The sequence below is a fragment of the Rhincodon typus genome, chromosome 11 (genome assembly GCF_021869965.1).
Source record: "Rhincodon typus isolate 14 chromosome 11, sRhiTyp1.1, whole genome shotgun sequence".
Taxonomy (NCBI): Eukaryota; Metazoa; Chordata; class Chondrichthyes; order Orectolobiformes; family Rhincodontidae; genus Rhincodon; species Rhincodon typus.
This window is the reverse complement of record NC_063342.1, coordinates 16,989,547-17,014,462: the sequence shown is the minus strand read 5'-3', so window position 1 is coordinate 17,014,462 and position 24,916 is coordinate 16,989,547. Positions and strand designations below refer to the sequence as shown.

Below are 24,916 nucleotides of genomic sequence, written 5' to 3'. Positions count from 1 at the left end.
GTCTAGCTGAATCCGGAGAACAGAAACATGAACTTATTAGAGATAAGGCTGACTAAGGCATAAAAATTCCTGCTGTGAGAGGACATCTGCTGAGAGAGGAGAAACTTGCTCTTAGGAATCTATTGACAAGCATAGGAATTGTCAATCATAAGCCAGAGGGTATTAATAAGATGCCATACAAAGCTTTGCATTATGCTGAGCGACATTTCAGGTTAAATGAAATTTTTATATTGAAAAAAAGAAAAGTATATGCAGGACAGCCAGGATAAAGATCAAGGCCAGAGGACAGCATGTAAATATAATGGAGGGCTTCACAGAAAAGAGAAGTTAACATGTCCTTGTAGAGAAAGCACTGCATGAAATTAAATTGCTTTGCACATTGGTGTTTAACATATGAAGTGTCAGATAGACACTAGTGCTTTATGCAATGTTATGAACTATGCAAACTTTGACTTAAGACACTGACTTAAAATGGAAGCCCTCAAAAATGAATGGAAGAATCCTCATGCCAAAGGACAAATGAAGCTAAGACCCCAAAGCAGTGGAAAAACAATGAAGATTTGCATTTCCAGACAGCAGATGTTAAGGAAAACCAACTTATCTCAGCGGAGTCAGACAGCAGACAGTATTATTTTGTTAAAGAACGTTACTTTTCTTGCAGGGATATCTGGACATTACACACACACAAAGGAAGCAGATATATATTGCTGACATGCTGTTGAGAGAAACACTCCATAAGAAGAAAGCTGATGATATTAAAACAGAGCATGAAATTTTCCAGATTCAACAAGACATAATAGCTTGGTAGCCTCTGGAAAACATCAACCTAGCAGAGGTATTGAATCTGAAAGACAAGCATCTGCTTAAATCAAGCAAGCTATATAACAAACTACAAAAATCTATGGCTTGCAGGAAGTCACAATGAAATAATGGCCTGAAAGCACCAAGGGCACTGTTGCTATAAGAAAGTATTGAGCATAGAGAGGCAAAATGGCGTATTGCACAAAGGAAATATAGTCATTATTCCCAAGTGGATGTAAAAAGAGATGCTGAAGCATATCCATGCAAGCCATCAAGGAATTGATTCTAGTCTGATGAAGACAAGGGAAGTGTTCTAAAGGCCAGATGCAATGGGATTAAGAAACACATCAACCAGTGTGGTGCTTGTACAAAGACCAAAAAAGCTAAAGAGCTATCTATGACACACGACATCTCAGACAGTTCATGGATAAAGCCTGGAGTAGACCTCTTCATTCTCATAGGAACTAATTATCCTGCCAACTTGACTAATATTCAGACTACTGGGAGTTAGAACAGTTTAAGTCAATGACTACCAGAATATAGAATACCTGAAGGCACACTGCAGTCATTATGGCATTTCAAACATGATAGTGAGTGACAAGGACCTTCAAGTTATGAGTTAAGAATTGCACCTCCAAGACTCTGAAAATCTTGTTAACCCCAACACCCTAGTATTTTGCCATTACCAATAAAAATGACCACATGCAATTTCCTGATCACTTGCTTTTTGTGCTAACCTGAATTTGTATTGAAAATTGCCTGGTCTATTTAATTGAGGCCTGAATCTCAAGATGATTCCATGTTTAGAGCAGGCGGCCAGCCAGACCATTTTGTTAGTTAGCCATTTAAATGCTCAACATGATTTCAACATGACTGAACTTCTGACTAATCGGTGAACCATAGTGAAAGTGATATTAGCACAGCTCTTTCCAATTGTCCTTTCCATTAAAAATATCCCTTATAATCATTCTCCAAAGCCACAAGTCTGGTGAATAATTCAAGCATTACTGATGTGAGATTGAATGATAGCCTTAAAGATTTCAATCCTGTGACACTGTTCAGCGTGCCAAGTAATTAGTTTTCTGTTAGTTGTTGGGGCTTTTGAAAAGCCATTAATAGTGTGAAATGCTTACTGTCCTCATGACATCTGCTGTCTGTGGCCAGCATGGACCATTCTGATTCTCTTACATGACAAAAATAAAATCCCAAAGATGTTAGAAGCTTTGTTTCTTCCCACAGATGATTCCTGACGTGTTGGGTTTATCCAACATTTTTTGTTCTTATTCTGACTCTCTTGCTGCTGGTTTCTTACACAAGGGCATGTGGGCGAAGCTATAGCTGCATTATCAATAAGACTTGTCTTTTACACTTATCAAACAGAAAACTTGAACCTGTTAGAGTCAGAAACCACTTCTTTGAATGGCTGAACTACATGAGATGTGGTTCGTCAAAAACCAGTAAAAACATATAAGCTTTCATATGTTATCATAAATAATGGATCATGACTAAATATCTTCATTGCCCTGGTAACAAATTGACACCACGCATTTCACAATAGAAATATTAGTGGATTAGTCTGCTGTACCTTTTGAATGGATGCCTTGTGCTCCACTTGTGATGAAAGTTGAATACACAGTTTGTTTCATGATGCCAGAGAAATAGTTAGTAATTATTTGTGTAAACGCAGCTAATCTCAAAAAAGATGCTGTTATGCTCATGTGTAAATTTCATGAGAGCAGCTTTTAAACCCGTTTTACTTGAGAAGGTTGTTTAAATTGATAAAAACAATGTTGTCAATGGAAGTCCAAATTTAATCCTACACAGGTAAAGGGATTACATCAATGTGCAATCCTGTCAGATTTTTTCTGTACATGAAATAAATTGATTTATCCAACTAACTTGTTTGTGGCAAAATTTATCAGTGAGATCTAATGGAAGAGGAATTGATATTTACACACAGAATAATGCCAGGCAGGACCTGGTGTGAAACATAAATGGTAGAGCTGTTTTGGTCAAGCACGGAGATTCCTAAGCCTTATTTGTTGCATGTTCCTTCAAGATCTACCTACTGATCATCTATCCACAAGTTTAATATTTTAATTCATTTAACACCCATGTACTGTGCAAAGTCTTCATACACATGCACAACTCAAAGACTTGAAAGTTCTACTCACAATTAATGTGATTGATGAAGTTGTTTATTTGAGCATAGGTGCATTTATTTTACTAATAGCTGGAGAAGCAGGTTTTTTCCTACACATTGGCTCTGTTCTCTCCCAAATCTCTCCAGTCTCTGAGCCTTTAAAATAATTCCAAAGACCCATCTTTTTGGCCAGGTTTTAATCAGCCCCTACAATTTTTACCCCATGACTCGCATTCCTTTCTTTGCCAACATCCATTGTGAAGTCCCTTGGGTCATTTTTCTTTAGCTTAAAGCTACTACTTGAATTTTTTAGAATTTTTTGCATGAGTTTTGTGGTTAGATTTTTGTGTTGGATCTGCACACAAATCAATTGAACATTTCTCAACTAAACAAAACTCTGTTCAAGGTTGTTACATAATACACATGCTTGTCTGAAGTGTATATAATGTATTAAATGATGCAATGATTTTCTGTTACAGACAGAGGTTTGTCGAAAAGAAAAAGAACTCTGAATTTCGTACCTAAATAGTTTTTTTTCCACAAAGTTTCCCATCCTGCATTGACTGGTTTTCTATAAGATCAGTCCTGCCTCACTTACTCCTCCTGGCATTCCTATGTACAGATCAGTGACAGGATCTCAGTGGAACCATGTTCCTCTCAGGAAATAGAGATTACCCATGCAATTGAACAAAGTGCTTCCACTTCCCTTGGTTGGCTATCCTGTAAACATGGGTGTCTCCTGGAGCCATTCATCAGCATTTGAAGTTAAAGATCTGTAGAACAGTTGATCCCTCACACCTGCAGACTCTGTGAATCCATCTTCAGTCAGGATTCTCATGTTCCCAAGAAACTGCTGGAAGTGGGTGGCTTGTCTAACTTCTCTAGCCAAAAGGTTGAGTTAATGCTGATGATGGGCTCTTCCTCGCAGATGGTGTGTGATTCTGCTGACTCCAAGTACATTGGAGGACAGCAAGTCTTCTATGGAGACCCTCAACTTTCATGAAGAAGGGCTGAGAGGTTTCTGTCAACCAATTACCTGTTTTCTTAGATTAATCCATGATCATTTGGGGAAAATATAACAGACAGAGTATCCACAATGAAGCATCTTAAATTCTAATTCTCCACATACGCATACAACAGTTTGGGAGTTCCTGGCCTGGAGGATACAGGAACTGAGAGTGGGCAGTATGGTACCTCAGTGGTTAGCACTGCTGTGTCTCAGAACCAGGGACCTGAGATCGATTCCAGCCTTTGGCAACTGCCTGTATGGGGTTTGCACATTTGCCCTGTGCCTGCATGGGTTTCCTCTGGGTGTTCCGGTTTCCTCTCACGGTCCAAAGATGCAGAGGTTAGGTGGATTGGCCATGCTAAATTACCCATAGTGTCCAGGGATGTGCAGGCTAGGGGTATTAGCCATGGGAATACTGGATAACATGGATAGTGTAGGAGTGGAGTGGGCCTGGGTGAGATGCTCTTCAGAGGGGCAGTGTGGATTTGATGGGTTGAATGGCTTGCTTCCACACTTTAGGGATTCTATGATTCTATGATAGAGACATGGCAGATGAGGCACGTACCACATGTTTTAAAGTAGGAATTACAAACTCATTTAGAAGGAATCTTAAAATCACAGGGCCCCAGATCTAGGAAAAGGTGATTTACTCATTGAGGAAGAGATCTCAGTCCTATGTTTGTTCCTGAAACCAAACTAACAGCCAAATTGTAAAATCCAGCCAACTGACTCAGTGGAAGTGGAAATGACCAATGCACTGATCCTCAGTGCCATTGGCGGCTTCCAGACAACCACAAAAGACACAAATTGGATTGAGCAATAGGCTGCTCACGGTTGCATCATCAAGTTAACATTTCTGTCTTTAACTCTCATTGACCTATTTTGTATATATGAATGGGAACTGCAGATCTAATTGTTGCGGTAATGGTGCTCTTCAATGTAATCATAATCTAATTCATGATTCTCCAAGTTACTGCTGAATCCTGATGTTACCCATGAGTACTCGATTTTTTTGCAACTGAGGCAGAATGTGTGTTCTTTCCTGCAAGACCAGGATTATCCATCGCAAGTATAGCGTATGTTAGTTCTGTGGCAGCGGGCATGCAACTAACCCTTTACACTTTTTTAAACTTTTCATTGTCTGTGAACACGCAGTAGATGCTTTCCAGTGTACATTAGAGCAATGTTGGCATTGAAAGAGATGTATATGTTTTCACCAAAGGAACATGCAGCAAGACAGTTGCAGGAAGAAGAAGATGGGAGCATGTCCTCACAGTTCACTAATGGTATATTTTAAAAAAAGCTGGAATTGAGAGTCTAATGATGACCATGAACCTATTGTCAATTGTTGGAAAAGCCTGTCTGGTTCATTAATATCTGCCATCCTTACACAGTCAGGCCTACATATGACTCCAGGCCCACAGCAATGTGGTTGACTCTTAACTGGGAAATTAGAGATGGGTAATAAATGCTGGCCTAGCCAGTGATGCCCACATCCCATGAATGAATTAAAAAATTATTTCTTTGACTATCAATCAGCAACCAGAATGATAGAATGCATAATGTTTTCAATATATTTCTGGTTTTGCCTTGTCTTTTGCTTTGTACATGCCTTCATGTTTTATCCCATTGTAATGTATAAACTAACATCTCCCTTTTAATATATGCAATGGAACTCAACTCATGTTGAAGTGTCTCATTCGCATTATGGAAATCATTTTATTCGTTACATAATCTATGAAAATCTTGACTAAGAAGCCAAAGCAACTTTATCCAGAATGTTCACTCCTTTGACCATTGATGCTCAGGAGCAGCAGTGTGTACCGTGTACAAGATGAACTACAGAAATTGACCAAGGCTCCTTAGACGGCAACTTCCAAACACACACCACTACCACAAAGTAGGATAAAGCAGCAGAAAAATGGGAATATCACCATCTGCAAATTCCTCTCCAAGCCACTCACCATCCTGACTTGAAAATATATTGTTGTCCTTTTACTGAAATTGGGTCAAAAGCCTGGAACTCGCTCCCAAAAAGCACTTCTGATGTATCTTCAACACATTGACTGCAGCAGTTAATAAACATATGAACAAGGAACAAGAGTTGGCCACATGGCCCTTCGAACCTGCTCCACCATTCAATATGATCGTGGCTGATCTGATTTAACCTAAACTCTACAATCCTGCATCTCCCTGATAATGTTTCAGCACCCTTGGAAATCAACGGTCTATCTACCTCTGTCTTTAAAAAAATTTAAAGATTCTACATCCACTGCCCTTTGAGGAGGGCAATTCTAGACACTCACAGTCTTTGAGAGAGAAACAATAATCCCTCATCCTCAGAGGCAGCTCGAGGAATGGGCAATAAATGCTAGCCCATTGCACATCTCATGAATGAACTTAAAAAAACACTTGGGAACATAGGGTGATTCAGCCTGTTTTACCATTCAATTAGATCATAGCTGATTTTTATTGTAACTCCATCTACCTTTTGCTTTGTCATCTGTAATACCTTTACCTAACAAAAATCTATCAATGTCCATTTTGAAATTCTTGAAATAACCTGAATTCAATAGTATTTTTGGTGGTCAGAAAGTTTCAGACTGTGAAGAACTTCCTTAAATCATCATTGAATGGATTGGCTCTACTTTGATGGTTATGTCATATTTTTCTGCACTTTCCCATCAAAATAGTTACTCTCTATCTACCATCACAAATTATTTAACTATTTTAAATGCTTAATTTGGTTAATTGATTTAAATATGATCAATTCCAATAAGAATCAATAAATTGCAGGAAATTAATAATGGTCATTGCCTGAAATATTATGAGGCAGATTAGAAACCAAGTTTAAAAATTACCAATGAAGGATCAGCAAAGAGAACAGAACCACTTAAATTATTTAAAATACTTTTGAAAATACCTTCAGCCAATTTCTCACTCTATCAATAATCTAACAATACAGTACTGAAAATTTTTGTTGTCAAAAATTTGCAAAAAAGGAATCTTCAATTTTACTTATAAAAATTCTTCATGGCCTGGGGGTGGAAGTTTATCATTAAAAGGGCCTTTGAGAGATATGTATGTTATCATTTTTTTTAAACCTGTTTTGGAGCTTGATTTTTACAACTGATGATATTTTTCAGGTTTCTACACATCATGAATTTCAAGCGTCTGTGTGACCTCAGCTTGCACCAAACGGTTGACCACTTGGTGACCATTCCATGTAAACTATGAGCATCACTCAGTCAACTCTAATTTGGTACAATTCATTGATTCCTAGTGGATATGGAATATAAAACCAATTTTAGCCATATTATTATGTCTCTATGATTTCTAAAGGCATTTCATTTTCAGTGGCATTTTTGCATAGCACGATCGAATTTTCAACCATCATAAATGAGCTCACAGCCCACTTTACAAACTAAAAACTTAACTGAGTCATCTTTTTATATTCTTGTCAACTTAGGATCTTTGACTGTGCTTTCAGTTGAGCAGACCCATCACCAAGCCTTTTGGTTCCACTCTGCAAATGTCACTGCTACGAATGCTACAGAAGATGCCTTAGTTTTACAGAAGTATAAATAACTTGGTGGTGTTGAACATTATTGCTTTAAGGCTGGATTTATGCAATACATTTACCTCTATGAGCAATTGTGTGGTTCCCAGAATGGTCAATTAAGCATCTTTCCTCCTTGTTAGTCTTATGTGATAACTAGTTGGAAGAAATGGATGTGGAGAATTTTTGAGGGATTCTAGTCAGGACCTGGTTAAAACTTTATTGTGTGTGTTAATCTTCGTAAGTTGCTCACAGTTTTTCTTGTGTATCAAGAAGAGTGTATCCTGGTTTGGTTGTGAATACCTACTTCTGCTGCTGTTTGCGTAGAAAGTAGATAGTGGCAAAGGAGCGGCGGTGAGCTAAGAGGCCATCTGGGCTTTCTCAGGAAGGCTGCCCCTAAAAGCTGCCCTGCTCTGTGTGCAGAAGTGGTTGGCTTGCTGTAAGGTCTCTGAATCCCTCTCTGTTGAAATTGTTTTCAAATGCATCAAAACTGTACAATGTCCTTGACTATGGATCTTAACATTTTAATATCATTTCTTCTTCCATAGCCGAACAGCTCAGTGTTGTTCTATTATTTCATCAACTTAACTCAGACAAGGATCTGTGCAGCTGAGTATATTATTATGCAATAGCTTTATCCATTAAGCTATCACCGTAGCCAGCATCATTTACATAAGTGTGATTCAACAGTAGCCATTTCACCTGACTCAGATGCTCTTGAGTTCATGACCCAGTCTAGAGACCTGTGCACAAAAATATGCACTGACACTTCAATACAGCATTATGGGAATCATAGAAGCCTTACAGTGAGGAAAGAGGCCATTCAGCCCAATGTACCAGCACTGGCTTTTCAAAAGAGCATCATTACTCATAACCAATATCCTTTTTTTCCACAATGTTGCACATTATTTTTATCCAAATAATCATCCAACGTCGATTGTATATAGTACCACATTATCAGCAATTCTGTCTTTCAGATGGTTTGTTATACTGACACCCTGACTGCCTTTTGAGCTGGATGTATAAGATTTTTCAATTTCAGAGAAGAGATTTTGCTGGCGTGTTCACCAACATCTATCATTCAACCAGCTTTATTAAGAAAGATCACCTGGTCAATAAGATATTTCTGCTTATAGGACAAATTGGCTCTTTCCTGTTTTACAGGAATGATGACACATTAAACAAAAAGTGGTTCATTGGTTGTAAAGTGATTTGATGCACCTGAAGTTTTGAACAGTGCTACAAAAATGCACAAGCTTTTCTTTCATTTTCATGAAATGGCTTATTATCTGCTCTTCATGGTACAATTGAAAACGTAGCCCCTACTTGTCAAATGGCATTGCCAATCAATGTGTCAGCATTAGTGTGGCATATAAAGGGAATTATTGCTGTGGCCACTACTACTGGGAATTTACATAGGTTTTCTAATGTAACTTTAATGGATGCCAGGTGGAAATCCCATTTAGGAGTGGTCCCATTTTGGCTGGATAAACCTTGTGGAAATTTCCAGCATCTATGTAGCAATATCATGACTGTTTTTTGGACGATTTCCTCTGCCCACCACTTCCAGTGAAATTGCAAATCCTTTACAAAAATTGAAAGAATCTGTATATTTAGGATAACATTTCACATAGAGAGCAGACTGAATCTTCCCAGGAAATAACCCTAACCCTAACCCTAACCCTAACCCTAACCTTAACCCTTTATTTGCAGGTTTGGGAATTTCCAAACAGGTTTAACAGCAAGAAAACTGTTATTTCTGTTGTGATGTGTAACTGGAGTTGATTTACACTGTACCAGAAAATATGTCTGCTCTAGTGAGAGTTTGAAAGCCACTTTCCAACAGTTTTGATCTTCTCATAGTGAATAGGTGGAAATTACCTTTCTGTATAAGGAAAAATCCTTTTCAATTTCACACATCCTTTTTAAAAGAACAACTTTAGCTGATCTTTGCTTCCTTTGAGAATTGTAAAGTAACTTGGGTTGAAATTGCGTTGTGTAATTCTATAAATGATTGGAAACTAATTTACTTTTAGTAACAAGCTGTAATGATTCTGCCCGAGCCAATTTAGCTGAGATCTGTCTTTAAGAACAGTGACAGGAGCAAATTCTAACTATTGTAAACAACACCTTATTGGAAGATGTGTTTATATGTAATTGAATTACTTCATCCGGATATGCTGTCCTGGCTCACTTCCTTATTTCCACACCCCCAAAAAAGAACTGTTCAGCTCATCCTGCTTTGTCTGTACTGCATTTCCCACTAAGTCATCCATCACCCTTTTACTGACTGATCTACATTGATGTGGAGGTGCGGGTCTTGGACTGAGGAGGACAAAGTCAGAAGTCACATGACATCAGGTTATAGTCCAACACGTTTATTTGAAATCACAAGCTTTTGCAGTGCTGCTCCTTAGAGAGGTGAAGTCACTTCACCTGAGAAAGGACCAGTGCCCTGAAAGCTTGTGATTTCAAATAAACCTGTTGGACTATAACCTGGTGTCGTGTGACTTCTGACTTGATCTACATTGGGTTCCATCCTGCCATGCCTCCATTCTAAAATTCTCATTTTGGTTTTCAAATCTTTCCATGATCTCTCCCCTCCTGATCTCTGTAGTCTCCTCCAATCTACAGCCCTTTGAGATATCTTCTGCTCCAATTCTGGCATCTTTCCCTTTTCTGATTTTGTCACTCCTCTATTGGCTGGCAATTGCTGCCAAGGCCCTAAAGCTCTGGAATTCCCTTCCTAAAATACATGAAGATAAAACAGCAGAAGGAAATTGCAAGATAATGCAATGTCTTGGACAGAGCCAGGAATTCTTAGCATGAAACTTGACAATGTCAGCTATCCCTCAAAATCCGATTTTAATAAAATGAATCACTAACAGGAAGGATTGAGTGAAGAGGGGTTCATAGGTAGTAAATCAATGAAGAGGTGGATTGGAACAACTCAAGCAGCGTGCGTTTTGCTCAATAACTCTTCTAATGTCCTGTACCTAAACATAGAATATTCACCCTGGTTGCCTCTGAACTAATCTGAGTAAAGGATATGTCTTGGTCTTTCAATAATAATTTTGTTGTGAATAGTACAGAGTAGAGAAAGTATTGCAACCGGTAATCACCTCAAGAAGCATGGCGGGGCGGGCAGGCTTCAGTTATACTGTTCTGTGGGCTCCCATGTCTATGAAATATTGCAGGGTCGGACATGAAGGTGCATAGGGACGCGTGAAGTTCCGTTCACATCTGAGTCTCGGTGGGAGCTGAACGGAACCTTCATCTCCGCAGTCATATTTGGAAGTTCAAAACCGACGTTTGAAATGTTGCACGGCGAAGCTGGAAAGTTGCTGCAAGGGCTTTCAGTAAGAGTATACCACGCCTCTTCATTGATCAAAGCGCCTTACTGGGATCGTGCTCTGCCCGACCCTGCAGGCTCCTCTCGCTATGCCCTTTCCCATTCTTTTAATGGCTCATGGGAGGTGGGCTCTTGAATTTCCGACTTACCCTCCGACATTTGAGAGAAACAGTGCCAGTATGAGAATTGTCTGGGGTGAGTTAAAGGGTTTCAGTGTAGTGCACATGTTGGGTGCAGTGATAATGGCCAAGGCAATGGGAGAACCGGCCGCTTTCTGCCATCAGTGTTAAACTCAGCTAAATCTCCACATTCTGTAGCTGGCCCCTTGCCCAACAACACACGTTTACCTAAGAGCTGTGAATATAAACAGCCAGACGTCTCTTCCTGGCCGCTATCTCTGGCGACATATTCAATCCATTTCGTTCTGTCAAGGCAAACTGGAGACTGCGCCCCCAACTCCCACCACAGTCGCGCAGAGGAAGTTACTCTGCAGTTTACAGCACGCATCTCCCCAGTGGGACACCTGACTGTGGGGGGTAATCCTGCTGTGTTATGTGTTAGAGCTGCGGGGCAGAACACCAAGCGCGGTGTTTCCCTCTGGCGGGCAATTACTTCCCACTGTCTACCCACAGCAACCGTGAGATATGCCAAAGGTGTGAAATTATCCGAACGGAATCACCTCCAGGAGGCGCTGTCACATGGCTCCGCCTTCGCTCAGGCTGCCACTAGTCCACAATTGAAGTCCCCGGAGCCCTCCCAACGTTTCATATCAAACTCTTGATGAATGTTGGCAGTCAGGTCACTGGGGCGCCGCTTCTGGTAAGCACTTCGTGAGTAAAAATCGTTAATGCTTCCGCGTACTAACATCGCCAACTTGGTCCCACCGAAAGTGCCAAGGTATGTGAATCTTGTGGTTTGCTGGAGGGCAGGACAGAGTTCGTGTTCTGCTATCGCCTTGTTGCTCCAGGGAGTCACTGCTGGTGAAGCGAGTTAGGCAATCTGGAGGAAAACATCTCGAAGTGGTTAAAATGAGTTCATATTTGAGCAAAAGGTGTTAGGAGGCTAGATCTTCCGCTTCCAATAAAAAAAAATACAAACTCCTTCCATTTTTTACTCTTAATTGAGAGAAGGAGTTTGTGCCATTCTCCCAGTGAAATCTGAGCTCGGCATTTCTCCAATCAGTTCCATTGCACAGTAAGTGTTCCCAGTCTGGCCGAATGGCTTCCAGATTTGGACAGAAACTCTCCTGTCTAGACCCTACGTTGCGAGATTTTCTTTCTCTCTCTCTTTAGCTGCACAGACTGGAAAATAAAACGCCAAAAAAAAACACATAGTCTATCTCTCAAATTTTCTCATAAAGATGTGCGACAGATCCGCTCAGTCTCTGCCCCAAGAGCTCTCAAAATACGTGTCGTCTGATCATCTGGCAGTTAATGCTTATCCATCCAGTTCCTTCAGATGGTATATTAAAACAAATCTTAGACAAGGCGGAATAGTAAAAGGAATTTTATTCAGTTTCAGACTCTGCACAAGAGGAGTACTGTTTATATAAATTAATATCTTGAAAGAAAACTTTTCTAAAAAATTCCTCCATAAATTTTAAAGAAAGTTGAAACGTTTTTGCATTTTGATAAAGATCGCTTGCAATTTTTTTTGGCCAACGTAATGATTGCTCTGATGTGAATTGATTGAATCTTGAATGAAGAATAACACACTCTGGGTGCCTCAGAATTTGATGGTGAATAAGAAGCGATTTTATCCCAGATAATTTGAACAACGACTCCACTCTAACAACTTTGAATCATTATTTAGCTAATTCACATAATCAGTAAAATTCCACCGCTCGGGATTGTTGTCGTTAACCCTGTGCTGTCCTGGGGTGCTTTCGGTAACTCTTACTTTGTCCCCTATTCTAATCTACACAATTAATTTTCTGCAATTTTTTAATGTTGAATATGATATAGCGAAAGTTACAGAAATGCGAGCCCAGTTCGACGCACCAAACGCGATTAGAAATGTACTCGACACAGATTAAACACACTGTGTGCATAAAAAATTAGCACGTAGCATAAGGATGGCACGCATGTATACGCGCTGTGATAAAATATGCTGCAACCATGTACATCCAAAACATCATACGTACACACGTATATACGACCTACATCAGGACAAACTACATGCATAGAAAACTAACCCATATGCATCAAAATACCATCAAAAAAGAACGAGTTGACATTATATACCGACTTTATTAAACTCGGGTTGGCTTGAGATAATTTCTTGCTAATGAAGCACTTTTGAGGTGTAGTCACTGTTGTAATCTGGATAAACTGCAGCTAATTTGAGCAGAAGGCCCCACAGATAACAATGAAATAATGTCCATTTTTAGTCATGTTCTTTGAGGGACAGGTATTGGCTGGGAAATCAGAGTGCTCACCTAGTCTTCTTCAAAACCACACCATGTCACACCGCACCCTGAATTCGAACTGTTCGCCGTTCCGTGTTGCCGGGTCAAGATGCTGAAATTCCCGCACTAACAGCACTGTGGATACACCTATACTAGATAAACTGCAACAATTCAAGGATACCGCTCATCCCACCTTCACAATGGCAATTAGGAATAGCCATTACATTGCTGGACCAGCTAGCGACATTGACCTCTTGTGAAAGAATAAATAAAAATCAATGTTATCTTTATGTCCATCTGATATAGCGGTCAGGGCCATGGACAGCTTGATCAGAAAGGTATCAGCCTCCTCAGGGCTGCATTGGAGTCTGAGCTGGGATTTTGTGTTGAAGTCCTGCAGGGGTTTAAAACCCCACCCTTCTGACTCAGAGATGAGAGTGTCAACACTGTCCACTACTCAAGTCAATTGCACAAGCACAGGAGGGAGAGAACCAGGATCCTATTTTGTTTTAGTATGGGTTAAATCACTTTCTCTTTAATTGGCTCAATTATCCCTAATATAAATCTACCTAATTTCTCATTCATTGCTTATGGTAGAATCCCTACAGCGTGGAAACAGGCCTTTCGGCCCATCCAGTCCGCATCGACATTCCAAAGAGCATCCCACCAGACCACTCCCTACCCTATCCCTGTAACCTCATCTGTGCAAACTCACATAATTAATATGCAGACAAATGCACATATATAAAAATGAAAACCTACAAGTATGAAGAAAACTAGCTCAACATACAGGCATTGTATAAATATGTAAATGATGTGGTAACCACGGTAGCCGTCCACCTTGGAAGATGACGGCTTGTAATGTGGCAGTTCATTCTGTGTTAAGCATCGCCTGATGTAGTTCAGCAGTTCCATTCTGGCATGTTACAAACTAACAGAAATTCACACAGAAACGTATAGGTGCAAAAGCAGGTACATCGGGCACTAGTGGTACAGTGATAGTGTCCCCATCTCTGAGATGGAGTGGCTCCCTTCAAGTTGCACTCGCCCCAGGACTTGCACGTCACTTTCTTGAACAGGCTGATTAATAATATTTGGACTAGCATGCCATATTTACGTAGACACGGTGTAACACTACTGTGGACATGATTTCTGAATTTAAGTACAGTTCATGACCACTCCAGAAATGTCAGCACAATATCGAAGGTGACACTTCAGTGCAGTGCCTGGCGGCTACAGTATCGGTAGTAATTTTAGGATCAGGACTTAAACGCAGGCCCATCAGTCCCCTCAACTGGACAAGAACAAAATCCCAAGCCCAAAGTCAAAGAACAGAAAAAAATGTTTTCCCAAAGTCTCGGTTTATATTTTTCACTCGCACATTTTGACTGTAACGGGTGAACTTCCCATTCACCCACTTTGGGATCTTCCCTGTGTGAAAATTGGCTCCGTTGTAACAGTGGTGATCCCTCAAAAGAACTTCATTGGCTGCAAAGCGCTTGAGCGCCTCCAGAGATCCTAGATAAAATAAAGTCTACTTAAATGCAAGGTTTATTTCAGATTTTAAAATACAGTTTCCTATTGTGACTGTGGAATCTACGACTGAAAACATGGTCGCCGAGCATTTACAATGGTCGAAGCAAGTGGTGTTGGAAACACATTATTAAAAAAAAACTTCATTTTCCACCAGAAATTCCTATCGCATTGATGTACTGTCACAGGGAGAACTCGAAAAGAAAATCCTGATAATGTTGTAATTCCTTGTAATATCTATCACCAACAGGAATGCAAACGGTCTTGTCATGTCTGCATCCACATAGTCTTTTCCCCGTGAACTACCTTCGTACTTTCATAGCGCGCTTTTGAGCATCGTATGAATTTTAAATGTATAAGAACGACCATTTCGCTGTTCGTTTGGAAGCTGGCTACAACTTTGCTATCAGGCCTTAATCATTTTTCCACATCTGGTGGCTAATAATGTTACAGAAATGGACTTCCTAATCACTGGTGCAGTCTGATTGCATTTAAGGTTGTGTAAATATAGGAAGAAGGATACAGATCTGAGTGAAGGAAGAAAAGGCAGAGAAATGAGGAAATAACTTCAGAAAAGACACATGCATTTTGAGAGAAAAATTGAGGGAAAATGAACTCCAGTACTGAAACGCGTAAGGAATAGTCCAAGTTGCCCGCAATTCCTGGTCTTTCCAGACACACTACCTTGTTTAATTTCTACAAGGGTTGACCCATGCTCCTTTTGAGTTGAAAAACAGGAAACCGAGTCTTGGAGGTTCTTCTAACGTGGGGGTGTTGGGATGAAGGGTTGGGGGCGGCGGTGAGTGTAGGTGGGGAGATTGGCGTTACTAAAAGAAACTGCACACACCAGTCTTCAGGCAGCACTGTGTCTGACCCAGTCTTGGGGGTCTGTGGGCTTTTCTTAAACAACTTATTTTTTTAAGGCAAAAAAAAATTGGCAGACTTCAGGAATGTCTGGGAGCCGAGGGAATGGGGCATGCGCGTGGTCTAGCGTTCTGAAAAAAAAGTTACCCGGTATAGACTAAGCCGCAGAAATGTAAACACGTCTGCAAAAAAAAAGGAGGAAAAAAAAGGCAGCGAACAGGACAGGTACCACAATCAGACTTCTGTTTGAACACAGCCCAATGCGCTCAGTAAAACAGAACTGTTGCAGGCTTGTTATAACATCAGCAAATATCATCAACATTTCTTTACAGAATTCATTCAGAAAGCTTCTGTTTACATCTACGTGCAATTTCTAATGTTCCTCATCTAGTGTGATTCTCTCTCTGCCGATTTATGGTGCAGTTTTCTAATTAGAAACTTTCTATACTCCATCTTCCTTATTCCTTTTTTCTCTTCTTCCCATTTTATCTCCTTTCCTCTGAATTCACTTCCGACTCTCATTCATTTGCGGTTTTGGGTTCCGTCACTGTGTGAACATATCATTCCCTGTCCTTTCGGAAATCTTTTCCTCCTCGTCTCACTCCGGCCTTCCCATCAGTTTTTTTTAAAGTTTCCGTCTTTGACCCCCTTGCCTTTTGGATTTTGCCCTCTGTTTGCTCTTTCTCTGTCTGACACTTTCTCTCCGTCTCTTCCTTTTTTCCCCTCTGTCTACTCTACGCTTTCCTGTCCAACACACACACACACACGCACACTTTCGCTGTCTTCCCTCTTTTCCCGTCTAACTCTCTCTCTTTCTCTCTCTCTCTCTCCCTCTTTCTCCTCCCTCCCTCCTGTTTTTGTCTGGCCAGGCTGCAGAGTGTATGGGGAGTCTGGGCACTCTCACTGATCCGTGATTGGAGATTTCAACGAAATAAGGAATTCCATTCACCGAGCCTCCCATTCACAGCAGAACCTGCACCTCCGCCATCCGACTGCGTGCCTGCTCCAAATCTCTGTAAGTACGCTCCGTTCTGACCCAGCCAGCTAGATCACTGCCGCTCCGCTTCGTCTTAAAATGTATGTATTGGAAATAAATAAGCATTGACTGTACAAAAAGAGAGGGACTCTACCCGATCGGTGACTGTTAACGCGTGTAAACGTCTTTTTTTTTCTTTCCCAGTCGCGTTCTATTTCACAGCGAATGGGACGCAGTTGAAATGATTCTGCAGATGTTAGAAAGATGTTTACCTCCTGGCAGTCCATATCAGTCAAAGTATCTGCACTGTAGTGACGTGATATCCTGATTGGCGATTTTATGTATACATAAGAGAAACAGAATTCGCAGCAACAAAGTGTTTGTGTTTCATGCAGAGGGAATAACGGAACGGCTCAACTCAGAGAAATGTACTGTCACATCAGGCAGACCAGAAACGCCTCAGAGTCAGGGATTTCTTCTGTTCCCTGTCAAATGTTTTGTTTTCTGCCGGGCAAGTGTTGAAGCCGCTGTGTTAAATATTTACTTTAGAGCCCATCAGGGCTCCAAACTAAAGGCGACGAGATTTTGCGGGCACCGTTTGCTCATGTTCTCCCACCTTTCCTGCTTTCAAGTACGCTGAGCCATTTTGCTGACTCCGAAATTGCCTCTTTCCCTGGTTTTTTCATTCCCACCCCCCCCACCACCCCCCCCCCCAATCCGCTTCAGGAGCGCTCACCTTTACGGTTATATTCTCCCCAGTTGTCTCCGTTCAGCTATCCTCTTCAATCAATCAATGAAGTACCCCCAACTATGTTTTTACACTGTCTTGCCCTCATTACCCGCTGACCCATAAATAGTAAAATCCCCCCATCCCTTGTCTGAACTAATCTGACACGTGCTTAAAAAGTAATTTCTGGGTTAGTTTAGGGGATCACGTTTCCTTGGGATTTCTAAAAGCTCAAAGTCAGGAGTGAGGTTTGCTCAGTTATACTGTCCAGATGCCTATCTAACTTAGTGGAAATAGGAAAGACTGCTGTCTCGGAACCTACCTTTTAATTTGCGGGTTTTAATTTGTAGCATTATGTTTCGACTTTTTTTTTGGAAAAAAAAGACTAATTTCACATTTAAAACTCTTAATTATTCAGCGCTCTTGGGAAAGGATTGAGTGAAAGTCAGTTAACGTTTATTTTTACATTTCTTCTATCAAGTTACTGCCCTGAAATCATCTGTTTCGCGTGTCTGAATCACACTTAACAACGCCGTTATTCACATCAAGATAACACCATCAAATGTACAATCCTTCTCTTTATTAATTTCACGTTTCCCCCTTCATGAGCAAAGTTAGAAGTGATACATCGAGTCCGATATGCGTTAAAGTTACTTTTTTTTGCCCAGAATAAGGTAAAAAGAACAAAGCGAAGAAGGGAAAGGAGTGAAATAGCTGAAAAGAAAGGAAAAAAAAAGGAATAAAAATGCTAAATATGCCGCTGTTGTGGATGTTTCGGTCAAGACTTGGGCCGAGAGCGGGTAGAGGCTGATAGTGAGTCTATGAGAAGCGCCGGAGCCCATATCCATGACCGGCTGGTTTAGTTCTCTCTTACAGTTTAGCCCGGAGACGACAAATTAAACCATACCGTAAATCTTCTATTATAGGTAGTAAAAACTAATTTTAGATTTCCTGTCCATTGCAGCCGCTCGCCTGATTGCTACCAGTTGCAAGAATGCCCCAACGGCTTAAAAGGGCAATGCTTCATGGACTTTTAACACAGTTCAGATTTTTTTGGAGCCCCTGACGCAGCAATTGTAAGATACCAATCCCCTCTCACCTGTAATTTTTTTAAATTCCAAATTCGATATGCATCCCTTTATTAATCCAACATTTCAAATGATTAGTTCTGTAGGTTGCTGGGTCCTACTGTGGTTTCTTTATCGTATTTGTACTGTATATGTGGTGGTACCAACATGTGGCTGCCTTGACTGCATTGAAAAGTATGGAGTAAAACGAGGCTAAGGAACTTTTTCACACAAATTTTCATTGGCAAAATCACAGTGATGTGAATATGCTCAAAGTGGCAGCTCATTGTTGGCTGATTCTTTAGAGGGGTTGGATGTGATGGATTTGGAGTATTTAGATATAGGCGACTCTTCTTTGAATCGAGTTATAAAGCAACTGGGCTGTTTTAAGTAATGTGGACAGGTAAAGTAGATTGATTTTTTTTGGCAGTTTAATTCAATTACTTCCAAGGTACTAGAAGTTTGATAGTTCTGTTGGGGATCATTTCATCAGGAAATTAAATAAATTAGAACTTCAGATAGTGGAAAGTGTACATGTTCCACTGAAGGAGAAGCACTGAGTAACCATTTTCCTTCTTTCATTCTCTCTTACTGCAATTTGCTTTTATATAGTCTCTTCAATTCAGTAAAGTGCCTCAAGTGCAAAAAAAGACAAGTAAGCAAAAGAAAGATACAAAGCCAAAGTTGATGTAATTGGGATAGTTGACACAAAACTTGGTCAAAGTAGTAGGATTTCAGCAGTGTATTAAGGAAAACAGAAGAGAGTAGTATTTGAGAGAGGAAATACCCAAGCTTAGAATTGAGGTAACTGATTACATTGGCACCAATGGTGGGAAGAAAGAACCCAGGGATGCTCATGAAGCAAGAATTTGAAAGAATTCAGGAGTCTCAGATGTTTGTGGGGCTGGAGGAGGTGACAGCCATAGGAAGAGTGAGGCCATAGGGGGATTCAACCATGAGGATAAAAATTTAAAATTTGAGATCTTGGTGGGCTGGGAGCCAATGTGGGGAGTGAGCACAATAGTGATGGTAACATTACTTTTATAATCTTGGGTGAGAACTGGATACACATTATAATTCTTATCATAATGTTGGAATATTGTAAGTTGTAACATTGCTGGATTCTGGGCTTCTCTATATTATGTTCCATTGCTTTTCCATAACTCACTCCTCTGAGACCCAATATCTGAGTACTTGAATATGTCCAGATGTGATTCATTGAGGGCACTTACTCATGTGGCAAAGCAGTGTAAATATTCAAAAGTCACTGACTCACAGGAGCTCTGGTAATTAGAACATATATTATCATCAGATTTGGCTTCATGATGGAAATATTTCATGCGGTATCATCATGTGGAAGAGCACGACTATGCAACAGACCATTTAATGATTTCCTTTCTAATTCAGTCTTTTCCACTTCAGTTTCTTTTCATCCATTATTTAAAGTGTTCTTTCCTTTTGGTTTATCATCTTATGAATGTGACCTTTACTAAAATCCCATTAAGTGATCATTTTCCGTGTGTAAACCTGAATGTTGCAAGATTGGCTGTCTGCCCCTTGGTCAAAGTCCAACCTCTCTTACTTTTCCACTTAGAGACACTAAACATGTTTAGGAATGGGGTCTTTGCATATTTTTTCTCTCCATCCTAACACAGTGGCCATGTATAAGGTTTTAGCAAAGATTTGTAGCTCAGGTTGTGTGAGAGGTTGTTGACTTGCTCGCTGAGCTGGATTGTTTTCATTCAGACATTTCGTCACCATGCTAGGTAATATCATCAGTGAGGCCTTTGATGAAGTGATGTTGTTCTACTCCACTTGGAATTTATACTGTCCGTACATAGAGTGGCCATGTATGTTAAGAATGCCTGGTGGAGTGACGTTGTTTATTTAATATCTTGGCTGTGCTTGCTTCCTACTATTGTCACAAATCTGCCAGAAAGATCCTTTTCCGTAGTAGCAAACATTTATGACATTTTGTATGAACTGAAATAGTAGCTACAACTTATCTATTTGTCATAAAACAAACACTGCAGATGCTGAAAACCTAAAATAGAAACAGATAGTGCTAGAAATGCTTAGGAACACCTGGTAGCATCCTTGGAGAGAGAAAAAAATTGCAGAGTTAAAGTTTCAGATTGTGATCTTTCAGACGTTCTGATGAAACACCATGACCTGAAATTTGCAAACATTATTTTTCTCTCCACAAATGCTGCCAGAACTGATAAGCACTTCCAGCATTTTCTGTTTTTATTACTTTCTTTGTCCTTTGAGTCAAGTTATATTTGGTGCGTATTTAGAACAAAGAACAGTACATCACAGGAACAAATCCTTTGGTCCATCGAGACTGGGCTGACACATGATGCCTTTCTAAACTAAAAAGCTTTAGCCTCTATGTGGTCCGTGTCCCTCTATTCCCTGCCCATTCATATATTTGTCAAGATGCCTCTTAAACATTGTTATTTATCATCTCCACCACCTCCTCTGTCAGACCATTCCAGACACTTGCCACCTGCTGTGTAAAAACCTTGCCTCATTTAAAATTTCCCCCTTTTACCTTAAACCTATGTCCCCTTGTAATTAACATTTCTCCCCGGGAAAAAGACTATCCATGCCTCTCATAATTTTGTTAAGTTCTATCAGATTGCCCTCATCTTTCGATATTCAAGTGAAAACAAGACAAGTTTGTCCAATCTCTCCTCATAACTAATACCCTCCAAGTGAGACAACATCTTTTTCTGTACCATCTCCAAAGCCTCTATGTCTTTTTTTTACAGTGTAGCAACCAGAACAGTACACAATATTCCAAATATAGCCTAACTAAAGTTCTACATAGCTGCAACATGACTTGCCCATTTTTATACTCTATGCCCTGACTGTTGAAGGCAAGTATGCTATATGCCTTCTTGACCACCTTATCCACTTATGTTGCTACTTTAATTGAACTGTGGACCTGTATGCCTGAGTCCATCTGTATGTTGATGCTACTAAGTGTTCTGCCATTTACTGTATACTTCTTTCCTGCATTAGATCTTCCAAAAGGTATCACCTTACATTTATCCAGATTAAACTCCATCTGCCATTTCTCTGCCCAAGTCTCCAGCCTATATCTATCCTGCTGTATCATCTGGCAATCCTCCTCACTGTCTGCAGCTCCCCCAATTTCATCACAAATTTACTAATCAGGCCACCTACATTCTCCTCCAAATTATTTACATATATTATAAACAACAAAATTTCCAGTCCTGATCCCTGTCAACACAACTGATTATAGATTTCCAGTCAGAAAAACACCCTTCCACTACTGTTCACTGTCTTCTATGACTAAGCCAGTTCTGTATCCATCTTAACAGCTCACCATGGATCCCATGTGATTTCATGTTTTGAACCAGCATGCCATGAGGGACCGTGTCAAAAGCCTTGCCAGATTCCATACAGACAACATCATGCCCTCATCAATCATCTTTGTCACTTCCTCAAAAACTCAATTATGTTTGCGAGACACAACCTTCCCTGCACAAAGCCATGCTGCCTATTGCTAATAATTCCATTTTGTTCCAATTGTGAGTAAATCTTTTCCCTAAGAATCTTCTCCAATAATTTCCTTACCACTGACATAAGGCTCACTGGCCTGTAATTTCCTGGATTATCTTTGTTGCCCTTAAACTAAAAACCAGACTAGTTTGACTTAGTCCTTATAAAATTCTTGAGTATTCGATGAAAGATCTAAACAATCTAAATATTTAGAAGCAAGCAGTGTTCATGTCGTTTTGCTGATACAAGTTTAGAATGTTATCCTTGTAGTAAAGCTTTTCAAAATGTAAGCCAGTATTTCTGGAACAAAAAATGATTGATGTTATGCTATTTCCCTCCCAAACAATGTTGCTTTGGTCTAAAAACTCCTGTCTTGCCCTCATTTGTCACCCTGTGTCACATTCAGAATGGGGTAAAAAATGAATTATTCACTTCCAGGCCTCTGCCATGATACTGAGAGATGTGCAATGTGGTCCACTACCTGGGATAGTTCAGGCCAGAAACACACTGTGAGACAAATGCCAGATTCAAATCTACATCCCTCTGCTCCAAAACATGGTGAGTTGAGGCATGATAATGCAGCAGCTAACATAATTGGGATCGATAAAACATTCTTTCTGATTTGACGAATTCCAGTGAAAATAAGTAAAGCAATTGTTCATAGTTAAACAATCCTCATTCTCAGGACTGAGGTATGCTGTAATGCTCCATGAAATCAAATGGCCTACATTTTCATCATTCCAACTTACACATTAAACAATCAAGATAGGCTTGGGGCGTCAGTATCCCAGAATTTGAATTTGGCATGAGTGCAATGAAGAGGAAGAGAAAACTACAGTTTTTGTTTAAAAAATTGGCCTTAAAAATGTTGAACCATAGCAGATGGAATAATAAAGTAATTTTATTACAAATGTCATACAAAAGTTAAAGCCTACTACAAATATCAGGGACTGAAATGGATGATAAAACAATCCACATTACAACACTGTGAGCTGATATTACATAAAATAAAGAATTAAAAATATATTTAAAAAACTGCTTATAATGATTGCTCCTAATGTTTGAGACAAGACTGTAATTAAATGTCACAGATAGTGATTAAATCAACATATTGATGAGTTACATGTGCAGGCAAATGGGAGGTTAACCATTGGCTCAGACAACAGTCTTCTTGTTGACTAATAGAGTCCATATCTGACAATGCAATGTTGTTGTTTTTATCCTACACCTCCATTCTGTGGCATGGATGATATTTATTATAATCCAACATCAGTAAAGCATATTATCTGGTCATAAGCAACATTGCTGTGACAAGTGTTCAAATTGGCTCCTGCTATTCCATTATAACTATGACAATACTTGCCACATACCAGAAGCACTCCAAACCCAGTGACTTGCAATCCAATAATGCATAACTTTGATATGCACCTTGAATCAAGTCCCAGTCTATCCCATTAAAGTGTACCTTAAATAAAGATGATATTTATAGAATATAAGAATAACTAATTTACATTTCTGGCCATATTATAATTGGGTTTTAACTTTAGTTGGACAGGATTTGACTTCATCAGAACCTTTCAATTTTCTGATGAATGAACTCTAAACAAAACTTTGTCATTTATATTATAAACTTTTTAACATTTCCTTGTTTACATGGTGTTTTTAACAGTTGAGTACTGCAAGAATGTGTATGTAGTTTCAAATATATTGCTCAAATGTTATGCAGAAATAAAAATAACTAAAAACAAATAAGTGAAAAGGGAGACCTAAACTATGCAGTATCACATTACTGCTGTTTATGATAGTAGCTTATAGAACCAGAGAATATAAGAAGTTAAGCCAAAGACAAGTGGCCATTCAGCCCATCATGTCTACACTGGCTGAAAACTGTTTATTCTAATCCCACATTCCAGCACCTGGCCTGTAGCCATGCAGGTTGGAATGCTTCAAATACTGATCCAGGTTCATTTTAAATGAGGTGACAGTTTTCCTCTCAACCACAAACTGGGCAGAAAATTCCAGACACCAACCCTCCTCCAGGTGCAAAGGCTTTCCTCATGTCCACTTTGAAATTCTACCAACCATCTTAAATCTGCAGCCCTTGGTAACTGACCTCTATGCTTGGGGAAACAGGTCTTCACCGTCCGTTCTATTCAATCATCTTGTGTATCCCTGTCCTAAGGACACCAACCCTACCTATCCAGTCTTTCTAATCATAGCTGCAGTGTTCAAGCCCTGGCAACATTCATGTAAATCTCCCATGTACATTCTCCAGAGTAATGATGTCCTTGCTGTGATGTGATGACGGAAGTGTACATCACACTCCATCTGTGACCTAACCAGCATCTTCTATACACCTAGCATTACACCTCTGCCTTTTGTTTTTCATTAAATAGCTCTCAAAATTAAGGAAAGCATGCAATATGCCTTCTTTACCATGGGACGTAAGACACAGTGTACATGAAAGTCAATAGAATAGCATTATTTTCATTTAATAATCGTCGCTGAGTTGCACAAATGGACCTCCCAACTTGTTTGGCACGGGGTTCCATCTTCTACAGTTCAGCATCTTAACCTTCAAAGTTATTTCCTTTTACGTTATGGACGATCAAATGTTATTGCCTGTCAGCTATAATGTTAAGAGTCAAAGACTCGAACGTTAGCTTGCTCTCTCTCTATGGATGCTGCCTGACCTGCTGCGATCTCCAGCATTTTTTGTTGTCAGTACAGATTCCAGCATCTGCAGTGATTTGTTCCTAAACTACAATGTGAAGGTCAGCATTGATTAAAAAAAACAACAGAGCTAGATACAATATTATCGAGAACTCATACGGGGAGGAGCGAGTATCAGCAACTACACACAGAATATTTTATGTATGTGGCATCTCTGAGATAGCAGCGTTACGAATCGGTTGAAATCAATCAGTAACGGTTTAATTGTCGAGAT

The 24,916-nt window shown here is 39.9% G+C and overlaps 1 protein-coding gene across 3 annotated transcripts in view; it reads left to right on the top strand.

Moving 5' to 3' along the window:
• Positions 1–11,591: 11,591 nt before the first annotated feature.
• Positions 11,592–24,916, top strand: part of erg (ETS transcription factor ERG) — a 256,741-nt gene continuing 243,416 nt past the window's right edge. Inside the window, exon 1 of one of the 3 annotated variants that reach the window (XM_048603141.1) lies at positions 11,592–11,683. The gene's annotated coding sequence lies outside the window, so the exon portion shown is untranslated. Of the gene's footprint in view, positions 11,684–16,250; positions 16,746–24,916 lie in introns of those variants that run through there. The other 2 variants (XM_048603139.1, XM_048603140.1) reach the window with 2 other exon arrangements.